Here is a 14,610-nt window from a genome sequence, read left to right on the forward strand (position 1 = left end):
CTCTTCTCTTCTGAGCTTATTCAAATATCCCCTTTTTAGTGAGACTACACCCTTTTTCCCCTTTGACCACACGAAGATTCGACTGATGAGACCACTCCAAGAAGTACAAGATATCGGACAACTAAGACCACTTCGGAATGAAGAGTATCTTCCATGCAATTCAAAAATGGAAACTACAACTGTTGAAGACCCAAGACAACTAGAATTTGAAGGCTCTGAAGAATTCCCAGATTTCTATGACCTAGGAAGGCTACCCTTATGGAACTTGGCAGACTATGGAAGTTGTCAATACCCGAGATCAAGGTATATCGGAGAAAGACTGAAACAAGGAGCATGAGAACTCGAAGTTTTGTCAAAGAAAACCCTAAGGCAGGAGATATCAACTATGGAATGATAGCTCATGGGAATGACAAGAGCAGAAACACGGTTATCCGTGATGTCATCGCCCGCTGATGCTATTGTCACCGTGCTGATTAAGGATGCATTTCTTCAGAATGGATTTGATGGAAGAAGGCTGATGGAGCACCTATTAGTAAGATGAAGTTTTAACCTTAGCTAGTGCATCACCAGGATCTGGAGTGTTACATCAAGAAGTTAAGATGGAGCTACATGAAGCCGTATTAGACAAGGAAGCATTTCGTGAAGAACTCAGGAACCAAAAGCTGAAAGTAGCCAAACTGGAGGAGCTACAACCTCGAGATACCGGAGATTTGTCAGGAACTGAAGGACAGTATGACCATGGCTCATGTCAAGGATGTTGAAACCCAGAAGTTTGGAATGCAACTCCAGAATAATCAAGGATGTCACAAGAGACTTTGCTACAATAGAGATGAGCTGGCAAAAGGACTTGAGAAAGACAAGCATGATCGGAAGAAGCCATTGGAGGCATGAACAAGGCTTGAAGAGTTGGGAGACGTTGAAGATTTACTAACTGTCGGCGTTCTGGGAACGGGGGTCCCTAGACTTGCCTGCCTGCGGCGTGGCTCAAAGGGGGGCCCAGCACAGCCCATCTTCATCAACACAGACCCAAGACCCTCGCGAGGGGCCAAGCCTCACGGGGCGGACGACACGGACCTTCCTCAGGCACGGCCTCACCAGGCTGGCTTGTGAGGAGGCGGAGATATCAAGGCGGGGTACCTCACGAGGTGCCCGTGATGCAAGCCATGACGACCAAGGGCGCCAGGCGGGCGCCAGCCCGCGCAATGTCCTCCTTTCCCCTTTGGTGCAAAGGGGGCAAGCGCAGCCGCGGAGTACCGAGGCATCAGGCAAAGGTTGCCGTTTCGGTGCAACAAGACCAAGACTAGGAGGACCGCAAGACGGAGGTCATCGTGGAGCCCAAGACGGCGTCACCACCAGGGCTTTGTGCAGGCGAGGACCAACTTTAGTCAGGATAAGTGTACTAGATGTTCCCCATCAAAATGGCCAATTGTTGGTGCCCTTCCCGCTCAATATTTGGGAAGAGGCCCAGGGCCATTGCCTATAAATAGGACCAGCCACCCACAAGGTTTGGGGGTTCGGGTTCGAGGTAGAAGGAAGGTTAGAGACAGAGATCGTGGATCAGGGATCGGATCGAGATCAGAGAGAGAGAAGGGTGACTGAACTCCTCCTAGCACTTCGTCCCCCCACCAACGAACAGACCCTCGCGAGGCTGTTTTTCCTTATATTGTTCATCACCATCAGCCCAAGAGGCAATCCACCACACCACACACTGGAGTAGGGTATTACACCACAACGGTGGCCTGAACCAGTATAAACCCTGTGTCTCTTGTGTTGTTCATTCCTTAGCTTAGATCTTAGCAAGGCGGAGGGGTGCAGGTAGGTAGAGGGAGAAATCTCCGCGCGCACCCTAGTGTTCGAACCTCAAGGGTCTGCCGGAACCCGAAATCAGACATTTGGCGCGCCAGGTAGGGGTGCGCCGAAATTCGTCTTCCACCACCCCGTTCTCCTCCGACCATCGCACCCATGTCTGACGCTCGTCGGGCCCGCACCGAGCGCCGGGCCACTCTCGCTTCCCGCGTCGCCTAGACGGCTCCTGTCGGTGGGCGTCCTCGCCGTTCCCCGTCACCTGCCGTTAACGCCGCCACCGGCCCGGCGGGGGACGAGCAGCAAGCATCGTCTCAGCATCCGTCAGTGCGGCAAGACGGCCGCACCGCTACTCCCTCGCTCACCCCAGCTGGTTCTTCGTCCCGCACGCTCCGCGCACCCATGGAGGCTCGAGCTGCGCTCATCGCGGCAAACGAGCTCCTGCGCTACCGTCCCGTCGACGATGTCTATGAAGAATGGCTTAACCGCGCCACAGGGGGCTCTCCTGCGCCGTCCGTTCCGCTGCACCGCACCCCGCCCTGCATGGGCGACGAGGCTCCGGCAGCGCCCCGGCCGCCTCCTCCTCAAGAAGGAACCGTGGCTCCAAGGCGCGTGGCCCCTGGGCGGAACCTGCTCCATCAAGTGCCAGCGCGGCAAGAGCAGAGCTGCCAAGAAGTCCCTCGCCCGCAAGAAGCTGCCCGGGCGCTCCCTGCTCCAGCACGTCGCGACCATGCTCGTGCTCCCGCACGCCAGGACCCCGCGCTGCTCCCAGCTGCAGCGCATGGGGACATGCAAGACCAAGTTCTCCGTCACCCAAGGCCTCCCGTGGCCACAGCAGGCTGCCGTGCCTTCACCACCAAGCTACGCAGCGTCGCGTGGCCCGGCAAGTTCAAGCCAGACCTGCCTCCTCGTTACGACGGCACGGCCGACCCTCGCTATGAGCTGGGCATCGAAGCTGCCAACGGAGATGAGAAGGTCAAGGCGAACTGGTTTCCCATGGCGCTCAAGGACGGGGCCCGCACCTGGCTCCTGAACCTAGCCTTAGGCAGGATCTCCTCCTGGGACGAGATGCGCACCCGCTTCATCGCCAACTTCCAAGGTACTCGTGACCGGCCACCCGCCGTGAGCGACATGCGCCGCATCAAGCAACAACCTGGGGAGACCCTGCAGAAGTACATCCAGCACTTCAACAACGCACGCCTCATGATTCCCAAGGAGACTGAGGAGGCCATCATCTCAGCCTTCTCCGACGGCGTGCGCGATGTCAACATGAAGGAGGAGCTGGCGATGCATGAAGACCTGTGCACTTCCTTGGAGCTGTTCAACTTGGCAACCAAGTGCGCCAGGGCCGAGGAAGGGAATCTCTCCCTCCTCGAGCTGCCTGCCGCAGACCCAGAAGAGAAGAAGCCCAAGGCCAAGGATGTGAAGCGCAAGGGGGCTGCCGTGCTCGCGGCAGAACCAGACACCGAGCGGGGCAGAGATCTGCCCGAACCTCCCAAGGGCAGTCGATACTGTGTGTACCACGACCTCCACACCCACAACACCAACGAATGTCAAGAGCTCCGAGCTGTGCGAGAAGGAAGGATCGGCCGTCGCCCCGACCACGGTGACCGGGGCTACGGTCGAGGAGGAGGAAGGAACGCAAGACGCTGGGAAGATCGTGGCCCGCGCCAAGGGTGGCGCGATCAACCTCGCGAGGATCGCTGGCAAGATCCGCCTCGCGAGGGAGACTGGAGGGATCATCCTCGCGAGGATTGCCCGCAAGGCAAAGCAGGCCTCCCTCCGCTGCCGCCGCAGCCAAGGAGGAACGAGGACCGCCACTAGGACGAGGGGGCTGGGGGCTTCCAGGAGCCGCGCGCGATCGCCTGCATCCTGGGCGGGGCTCAAGCCCCAGCCTCTCAACGCATCTTCAAGCAGTTCGCCCGTGAAGTGAACGCAGTCCTCCCCAAGCTCGAAGCCACGCGCCCTCTCAGGTGGTCGGCGTGCGCCATCACGTTTAGCTCAGCAGATCAGCTCAAGTGTGCGGCTACAGCCGGAGTCCTCCCGATGCTTTGTTCCCCAATCATCAGCAACGTGGTGGTCACCAGGACCCTCATCAATGGCGGGGCAGGGCTCAACGTCCTGTCCGTGGAAACATTTAACAATCTCCAAGTGCCCTACAGCCAGCTTCAGCCAACCAAGCCTTTCTCCGGAGTCACCGGCGGCTCCACGGTCCCGATTGGGCAGGTCCGCCTCCCTGTCACCTTCGGGGCACGCGACAACTACCGCACCAAGCTCATCGACTTCGACGTCGCTCACATTCGCCTGCCGTACAACGCCATCCTTGGGTACCCAGCGCTGGCCAAGTTCATGCCGTAACTCACCACGGCTACAACGTCCTCAAGATGCCAGGAAGTGGCGGAGTCATCACGGTGCCCTGTGAAGAGAAGGACGCGGTGTGTTCCCTGGAGCGAGCCTTTCAGGCCGCGTCACTGGAAGACCCGGATCGCGGAAGCAGGAGGCTTCCCGAGACCGCCCCCAAGAAGAAGAAGACATCGTCCGGTCCGGCCCCTCAGGAGGCAGGCTCCTCTGAACCCGCGCCTGCCCAAGGGGAACCTCCTTCCATCGCATAGGAAAGTGTGCCCAGCGCCCTCCTCAGGCAGGGCTCGGGGGATCTCCCCTGGAGGGCCACCGACCTGGCTAGGGTCATGAGGGAGGCGCTTGGGCACCACATGGAGGCGTGTTTCGAAGCACGTTTCCCTCAAGAAGGAGTAAGGCAAGGAGAGCCAAACCCTCAGAAGTTCGTCAGCAAGGCCATTCAGGAGCTACAGGAGTCAAGAGTCATGAAAGACGGCCGCCGCCTACCAGCAGTGGCTCCCCATCCAGGTGAGGATGGTGGGCTACGCGTCTGCATCGACATACCAGGGCTCAATCGAGTCGCCTCTCTGGAGCGCCTCTGGCCCTCGCGAGTGGGCCGCTGCGGAGGTCCACCCCACAGCTACGTTCGCATGCCTTACGGCTTACCGAACGCGGCTGCCACGTACCAGCGCCTCATGAGGGGCATCAAGGAGGCACAAGAGGCCAGGCGTTCCGCAGCCCTGGCAGAGATGGAGATGGTCCGCGAGGAGCCACCAGCGCCTCCGAAGCCTCCCAAGGCCCCTAGGCCTGGGGGCTCGTGAGGATCGGCTTCCGCAGCCCACTGAGTCTGCTACACCAATGATCCTTCGTCCTCAACATCATCAGGTGACATCTTACAAGTTTCATTTCCAGCTAGGAGCGCCCCCCCAGGGCTGCATTATTCCTAGGCCGCGTGGGTCCGTCCCTGCGGCATGTATCCCTTTTCTTTCATGTTGTTAGCTTACCTTGTTGAGGGCGCCCCTCGGGCTGCATCATCCCCAAGTCGCTCGGGCCTGACCCAGTGATGTCCGCCTTCCCAGCATCTATTTGAATGAATCCACTCCTTCGCGGCTAATGTGTTTGACCAAGTTGCCCGCTCAACTAACGCCAACTGACGGAACTGCTCCCAAACGGCACGACGCTTGCGCATGGGTCCGTCCCTGCAACGCCGACAAACCTGAATGGCTGAGCTCTGGCCGCGGCAGCCCCGCATGGCGCCACCACGTCAAGCCTTCAGTGCCTCATCGCCCCTCGGAAGCAACCAACGGCTAACTGTCAATTGTCATGGCAACCCCTCGTTCTTTCTATGATGGGTTTACAGGATCTCTTAAAGGAGCCGCGTCAGGCGAGGCCCTTGCGGTGTCTCCTTCACTCTCATCCGCGTGAACCGCTTGCACGTTAAAGGGGGGTGCCTGAGCATCGCGACTCAGGGCTCCTCCTGGCTCTCCAGCCCTCACCCTCTGGCCTTGACCACGGCATCGCGACCTGGCATACCAGCGACGGCTGAGACTCGCTCGAGGGCCGGGACCCGAGGACGTTGAGCAGAAAGGGGAGCAAAGGCGAGAGGGGAGGGACACGCGAGGACCTCGACAAGCAGCCTCACGCCTGCCGATGCACGGACCCGGAAACACACCAGAGAGCGACCCCTGATTCTCGAGATATGTCACCACCCGGAAGCGCCAGCTACCATGGCACCATCCCCGCACCTAATGCAATCCTGTGTTAGCGACGTTGCTCTCCTTTCTCACCAAACGACGGCTGCTTGAGCACCAAAGGGGACCTCCTGAGCATCGCGACTCAGGGGCTCTTACCAGACTCCAGGTCGCTCACCTCCTGGCCTTGACCACGGCATCGTGACCTGGCATACCAGCGACGGCTGAAGCCGCCTTGGGACTGTGACCTGCCGGCGCAGAGCACCAAGCCCTCGTGAGGTTCAAAAGGGAGAACTGAGCTAAGACGGAATGAGCAACTCGCACAATTCTATGACAATTGTTATATTAACAAAACAGGATCACATGCACCTTACAAGCCCCCACGGGACACGTCTTTGATTCCTCGCAGGGAACAAATCCTAAAAGGACGCTAACTACGCACGCCCCTGCAAAAGACGCCATCATCAACAGTGGGCCGTCAAGCACCGGCACCAACCCCATCCAGATCAGAGGCGGCGACGGCCTGACGAGCCCGCCCTGCTCCAGGAGCGGCGCCGGCTCGGGGGCTCGTATCTGTTGTCGCTCGTCTCCGGAGTCGCGAAGAGCTCGCCGGAGTCGCTGGAACCTCCGATGCCTCCGCCGCCTGAGGAGCTGCCAAGGGAGCAGTCGGCGGGCCCGGTCCTCGCCGAAGAAGGGTCCCGGCCACCTCTCCCGGGGCAGCACTCCAGCCGACGCCCGTTCGCATCGAAGACCTTGAAGAACATCACCGAAGCACCGTCGTACTCCAAGTGGATCGTGAAGGCGCCGCTTGTCCTGCAAACCCGGGCGACTTCGCTCCAGCCTCGAGTCATGAAGACCTCGCCCGGGGCGACGACCGCGACCTCTGCCTCGGTCGCTAGGGTGCTGCAACCGGCATGCTGCAGCCAAAGTTCCAGGAGTTCTCCCTGCGGGATGATGGAGGCGTAGAAGGGAGGAAGGCGAATCCAAGACTGAGGAGGCATGGCGGCGTGGAGCACGAACTCTCGGGAGGAGCCCTCGGTGTGGACCCCAGGGGGACGACCCACACCTTCGTGACCTGTCGGCGCCGACGGCGGCGCTGCCTGTGGCGATCAGCATCAACTCCTTCAGGGCCCTCGATGCGGGCATACAAGGGAAGCGGGAACCCTGGCGGTGCCCGCTCGCACCAGGGCCTCGACACCACCTGATGGGCCCCCTCGTCCGGGCCACGGAGGGCGAGCCATTTCTTCGGCGGGAGCGGGTCTGGTTCCTCTCGGGGAGCCTTTCCCTTCTCTGCCGTCGAGAACCGGCGGATCGAAGCCATCGCAGCAAGACGGAGCAAGGACCGGGAAGAAGGAGAAGCAAGAAGGGATGGACTGGAAGGGCGCGTGCCGTTCCGTACTTATGTCCGGTAAAGGCCAACCGCCGACCTCCACGATCGCAGGTAATCATGACCCTCTTTGCATGCAGGAGCTTGTCCAATCCGTGCGGTTGCCGAGGCGCCATGGGGAAGTGGAGACGCCCACGTCCAATCAACCGCCACGGGGCGCCCAAGACCGCAGGCTGTTAGGGCCCGCGGCTCTTCGCTCTTGCCCTTCCGCCTACCTGCACGGCCAAGTCCGGGCGCGCCTTGGGCCCGGGGGCTACTGTCAGTGTTCTGGGAATGGGGGCCCCCAGACTTTCCTGCCTGCGGCCTGCGGCATGGCTCAAAGGGGGGCCCAGCACGGCCCATCTTCATCAACACAGACCAAAGACCCTCGCGAGGGGCCAAGCCTCGCGGGGCGGATGACACGGAGCTTCCTCAGGCGTGGCCTCACCAGGCTGGCTCGCGAGGAGGCGGAGAGATCAAGGCGGGGTACCACACGAGGTGCCCGTGACGCAAGCCATGACGACCAAGGGCGCCAGGCGGGCGCCAGCCCGCGCAGTGTCCTCCTTTCCCCTTTGGTGCAAAGGGGGCAAGCGCAGCCACGGAGTACCGAGGCATCAGGCAAAGGTTACCGTTTCGGTGCAACAAGACCAAGACCAGGAGGACCGCAAGACGGAGGTCATCGTGGAGCCCAAGACGGCGTCACCACCAGAGCTTTGTGCAGGCGAGGACCAACTTTAGTAAGGATAAGTGTACTAGATGTTCCCCTTTAAAATGGCCAATTGTTGGCGCCCTTCCCGCTCAATATTTGGGAAGAGGCCCAGGGCCATTGCCTATAAATAGGACCAACCACCCACAAGGTTTGGGGGTTCGGGTTCGAGGTAGAAGGAAGGTTAGAGACAGAGATCGTGGATCAGGGATTGGATCGAGATCAGAGAGAGAAGGGTGACTGAACTCCTCCTAGCAGTTCGGCCTCCCACCAAAGAACAGACCCTCGCGAGGCTGTTCTTCCTTGTATTGTTCATCACCATCAGCCCAAGAGGCAATCCACCACACCAGACATTGGAGTAGGGTATTACACCACAACGGTGGCCCGAACCAGTATAACCCTGTGTCTCTTGTGTTGTTCTTTCCTTAGCTTAGATCTTAGCGAGGCGGAGGGGTGCAGGTAGGTAGAGGGCGAAATCTCCGTGCGCACCCCAGTGTTCGAACCTCAAGGGTCTGCCGGAACCAGAAATCCGACACTGACCTTTAGAAGACCAAACCCCTGTTATATACCTACATTAGATGCGACGTTTGTGAGCTGTCATTTGTTTGATATTTTTCCCGACAGACACAAATAAAATCTGTCTTTTCAAAACTTTTGTTTGTGTTGTGTGTATCCCTCTCTATCTCTCTTATCTCACCCCATAACCCATGGACCCAATAGATGATGAATGGAGCTGAGCTTGTATTTTCTGGACCGATGCATCAGTTGGAGACAGACCGATGGATTCAGAACATGGAGGATCACATGGAGAATAACCCTATAGTTGGAAAGGATATGATCCAGCATGCTCTTCAGTGCTTTGAAAGAGGTGTTGCTACTTGGTGGAGGATGTACCAAACCATTAATGGATGGCAAGGAGTAACCCCTTGGAAAGAATTTAAGTTGACTCTGCCAACGTCTCGGCTTGTGTCCCAGAAGTTGAAGTCTTATGGAAAGGGTATGAAGAAACCTTGTGCATGCAAGATTTGTGGAGAAATAGGACACACCCATAAAGAACACAAGGATGAATGCCCTAATTGTGAAGGAAGTCACCCAGTTGAAGAATGCCCAACTAGGCAGATTTCTTGTTTCTTGTGTGAAGGGACTACCCACTATCCTGCTCAGTGTCACATTTACCCAATGGTACAATGAACCATCCAACAGAATAAAGAAGAAATGAAAGGAGCCCTCATGGAAATTTTAGAAGAAACTTTGATGAAGGAAGAGATGGAGGACACACCAAAGAAGAACGAATTAAACCCTGCCCCAAGTCTTGCTATTCATGTGGAGAAGAAGGACACATCTCCCTGAATTGTTTGAATGGGGATCTAGTAGAATTCCCTACGGAGGAAGTAGAGTATGACCCACGAGAAATAGAATCCATGATTGGAACGGAGAAGTCCAGGAAGAGAAGCAGATTGGATTCCAGGAAGGATCTGAGTCATATCACCTGTTACCGGTGCAAGGAGTCAGGGCACTACCTCAACAGTTGCCCAAAAAGGAAACCTCGACACCTGCCAGAAGTAATATGTTTTAGTTGTAATGGAGCAGGGCACATTGCCAGAGAATGCCCTAAGGAGAAGGAAACTTTTGCTAGATAGTTGAGTTTGCAACAAAAGAAATGGAGTAGTAGAAGTGAGAACTTTTCTTTTATATTGAGGGTGTTGAGTTGAGACATGTAATGGAAAAGCAAGAGATTGTAATCATTGGAGAATCAATAAAGTTAGCATCGTTGGTAAAGATTTGGGTTTTATGAGTTGTTACTCTATGAAGAAGGATTTTGGCCATTCTGAGGATATGAGAAATATGGTCTATTGAAGATTTGTGCATTTTAGGGGTGGTAGTACCCTGTAAGAACCGTTGACCCCTGGAAAAGATAAGGATACTCCACTGAGTGGATTTCGGACAAAATGAATACGAGTTTTGTCTCGATATGTGTGATACCCCAAGAGTGTGTGGGATGAAGTTGGAGACCGTTAGTTGTTTGGACAAAATGTGATCAAGGAGTCAGAAGAGAATGTTAAGTTGATTCGAGATAGACTGAAGGTAGCTCAGTCCAGGTAGAAGAGTTATGTAGACTCAAAAACTCAAGGAGGTAGTCTATGAAATTGGAGACAGAGCATGTCTTCGCATGTCCCCTATGCGAGGAGTTAAACGGATTGGAGTTTAGGGACAGTTAGCCCCGAGATTTGTAGGACCATACCGAGTTTTGGATCGTATGGGAGAAGTGGCCTACAAGTTGGAGTCACCCGAAGGACTGTCAGGAGTTCAAGATGTGTTTCACGTTTCCCAGTTGAAGAAGTGCCATGCAGAGATGGCCAATATTCCCCTGTAAGGACGCTTGACCCTGGAAAGGATAAAGATGTTCCATGAAGTGGAATGTGGACTTCATGAGTATAAATTTTATCTCGATATGTGGGATATCCCACGAGGATGAAGAGATGAATTACTATTGGATATAAAGGAGGTATGATGTCAGAAATATGGATCAATGGAAACTCCATGATGAGTCTGAGTAATCATGTCCTAGTTTGGTGCCAATATAAGGAAGGAAGACAATACAATTGGATGGATTTAAGAATACTAGGAATTTGGAAGTTGGAATAATGATCAGTCGCCCGATGATAAAGTTCAAGGGCTACAAGTGATGATATGGGCCATAACCCACAGGCCCCAGGACCTGCCAAGAAGCAAGCACACTCTTGCTGAAGGAAAAACCCCGGAAGAAGTTACGATTTTAACGATAGAAGATTTTATAGGAGCAATGCAAAACCTGAGAGTTGTGAAGGAATGATAGATGTTTGTTTGGCTTGCAGAATCAATGGATTATTTCGAACTTGGTTCGTCGACGAGAGAAATTCTGCAATGCTTGTGAGGATGACTGAGTGTTAGTATGCGAGATTCGCTAAACCGTATACATGGTAATGATTTGGGTGCGGGATGGATTGATCACCATACCGACTTACTCTCATTATTTGCCTTGCTATATGGGATGGTAAATCTAAGTGACTTACCTATAGTAGAGCACCGATGATCAAAACCTTGTTTAAGCCTTAGAATGGTATAGGTATTTTTCCTTTGTACAAGGCAGCTTTGACAACCGTAGGTTATACGGTGAGGATCAACCCAGACCCATTTCCTGCAAGAGAAACAATAAATTCTTAACCACCATGAGATATCGATAGTTATTTAGAATTGGCGCCAGACCCGTCAGCTAAGGAGACCAAATCTCGGAATAACCTTACCAAGAGGAAAGGACAAAAGAATTGAGGAAAAAGGTTATGCCGTTACCGGAAGAGCTCAGAGGAGGAATTTTCTCGAGGATCTGAGAAGACCGACACTGTCAAGAATAAGGATGGAGTATATGAGTTTTGATGGAACAGTAACCATGCTTCTAAGGGTGGTAGCACCCCAGACCCCTGTGATGATCGATGGATTTTGAGGAGACACCCAAACCCTAACCTTTTCTTGCTAGCCTCTCCGAATCTCGAGGACGAGATTCATTTTAAGGGTGGTAGGTTTGTAACATTCCAAAATTCTAAATCTTTGGAATGTTATAAAAAAATATAGATTTGATTGACTGTTTGATTGATTGACTGAAAGTGAGTGAAATTCGTAACTTTTTGAAAGTTAAATGAGAGGGAATAAAATGACTTTCCCAAACTTTCATTTTTGCCTTTATGCTCTTCGTGAATTCAAATACTTTTTCATCACGAAACTCTGGAGAGAAGATGACATGACTTCTTCCATTTAATTAAATGACAAGGGGTGTTGAAAATATTTGAATTTCATTTGAGAATATTTCCAATTCTGAAACTTTATGCAACTCAATGATTTTCACGAGAGAAGATAAAATGACTTCTTCAAATTATATGAAATATGAGTTGGGAGTTTCAAAGAATTAAATTCAAAGTTCTTTTGAATTTATTTTCAATTTGGAGTTATTTGGGTTTTAATCAAATTATTTTTCTCCAAAAATAAAATATATAGAAATTAGGGTAAAATGATTCCCTACATTAGAAAATTGGAGAAAAATTAATTTGAAATCATTTTGGTATTTTTTAAAATGATTTTTGTTGGAATTTAATAGACCAGTAGCATTCTTTGATTTATCTGAATTTGGGTGGATTTTATTTGGCATTATAAAATTGTTCATGTCGTAGAGAATCTTTTTCTGAAAATTTTGGTATATTATATGCCTATATAATATTTTCTTTTAATTTGTTCTTATTATTTCTATTATCTGGAAAATGTTTTTTTTAATACTTCCCTCCGCCGAACTGGGCCGGCCCAGCTCCTGCCAGGCCAAGGCCCAGCCCAGCGCGCCAGCCTCGCTCCCGCCCCGACCGGAACTTCTCCCGAGTCCGCCGCCGCCGCCGTGATCGCCCCGGCCTCCGTGCCCCCTTCCCCACGCCACCGCCCTCACTTGCCCCTTTAAAAGGCCACTCAGGGACCCCTGGGTCCTGTTTTCGCCGTTGCTGCCGCTCCTCGTAGTTGCGCCGCCGCCGCAGATCTCGCCGTCGTCGGCGCTCGCATCTCCGCCGCCCTGGCCGCACCTTGCCGCCGCCGCCCTCCACCTGCCGCGCCGCTCGCCGCTCCCGATGCCGCTGCCCACGCTGCGCCGCCCCACGCCTCCGGAGCACCGCCGGCGACCACGCCCGACGCTGGACTCGCCGGAGTTCATAGCCGCCACGGCCGGTTTTCATCGAAAAGACGAGCTGGTAATAAACCACTCTGGTTTCTTTTCAAAAACCCTAGAACGTTTTTTTCCTATAAAACCGGTTCTGTTAGGGTTTACTTATTTAGAGAACGCTCGTCAGATTAGATCCGGAGCTAACGGTTTTTCGTTCGTTAGCGAACGTTCGTTAAATAGCCTTTTCGTTTTATTTTATATCTTCCAGGGACCCGTCTGTGATTTTTTTTACAGATTTGTCCCTAATCTTAAAACAACCACATCTTTTTACTCGTTATCCCAAATTCAACGAAACCAACGCCCACGTCTTCGTTATGATCTCCTCTATCCAGTAAAACAACTCAAACATGTTTTTGAAAGTTTTAAAATTTGAATTAGACCAGATTTCCGATCAAACTTCGTTTGATAATAACTTGAGTTTCGTAACTCCGTTTGAGTTGATTCTTTTTGCAAATCGAAGCTCTTGACCTAAACTTTCTGATAAGGCCAAATCCATATAATTTTGGTACTGTTAGAAATTGTTATATGTTGCAAGAGTTATTTGCTTGGTTTTGATGTTTTCCGAATTGTCTTCTTTGATCTTTCTGATCTCTTGAGTGATTGCTTATGTGTGGTTACTATTGCTTGCTTACGATAGATTGACCGGAGTGAGACGGGTAGATCTATCAAGAGTTTTGAGTGCGAATCATCTTCATCAACATTGCAGGCAAGTTCACACTTTGATCATATCCCTTTCATATCCAGTTTTTATGCATTAGTTTCACCCTCAAACATTGCATGAGTAGGATTGATAACATCTGGGTATTGGGAAGTAGTTGATGAGGTAGTACCTATTACCTGTTTATTATCAAACCTTTGGGAGTTACTATTACGTTATGCTTACATTGCCATGGTATGCTCGTAGATGTGGATTGGGTTTTGAGAGTATTCATGACAGATGTGAGATTGTTAATTAATGGTTTACTTAAGGTGGCAACTTAAACACACATCTGGGTGGATTGAGGCACCTGGTTATTCTAGGATTGCCTGTCTAGGCACCTGGGTAGACCAGGATTGCCTGTTTTCTTTTGGACCGCCACCCAGGCTCAAAGGGATCATGAGACTATTCATACTAGAAACTTCTGTGTGCAGCCACAAGCTATTATGGGCTCTAGCATAGTTGACTAAGCCGTGCAAACTCTTACAGTGGTAGACTAGGTGGTACGGTCTACCCGATCATAAGGTGCTAGCGCTTATGAAAGACTATGTCTCGGTCATCCGTCTTCTCAAACACCATGTAGTGCGAGAAACCAAACGGAGGCGATCGAGTCTTGTGGGGAAAAGTGCGCAAACCTCTGCAGAGGGTAATAAACTAATCATGATTAGCCGTGTCCCCAGTTATGGACATCTTGAGTATCTAGTACCTGGATTATCATGTGAATCTCAACATCTTACTCTAAAATTTAATTTTGTGGGTTTAATGATGATACTTAATTGGGATTGAGAATGCTGTCAACCATTCTCAATGTTTAACAACCACCATGATAGTTAAATAAAATTTATTCCTATGTAGTAGGGAAAAATTGGCTTTTTGCAAAAACCTTATAACTGTAGAGCTTTTCCACCACCCATATATGCATGTAGTGATAGCCATTATTCATCATTGCTCTACAGTGTGAATTTGCCAGTACATTCAATGTATTGAACCTTTGTGGCTACAACGTCTCATGTTGCAGGATTTCTTACGACGAGTAAGTGATACGTTAGGGTTACGATTTCTACACTCAACTTTGCCGTTGGTGTTGATGGGAATACACAACCTTGTTACTTCCACTATTTTTGGATTGGGGTAATAGTATCTTACATTACTTATACATGTGATTTACCTCTGTTATAAATCCTCGAGTACAGTGTGTGTCAGCATACCGATCCAGGGATGACACTTAAGCACAGAGACTTGATCCATTCGGGTCGGGTCGCTACACATAATTCCTAT

This window comes from Triticum urartu, chromosome 4A, assembly GCF_056163025.1.
Source record: "Triticum urartu cultivar PI428250 chromosome 4A, HENAU_Tu73, whole genome shotgun sequence".
NCBI classification, from domain to species: domain Eukaryota; kingdom Viridiplantae; phylum Streptophyta; class Magnoliopsida; order Poales; family Poaceae; genus Triticum; species Triticum urartu.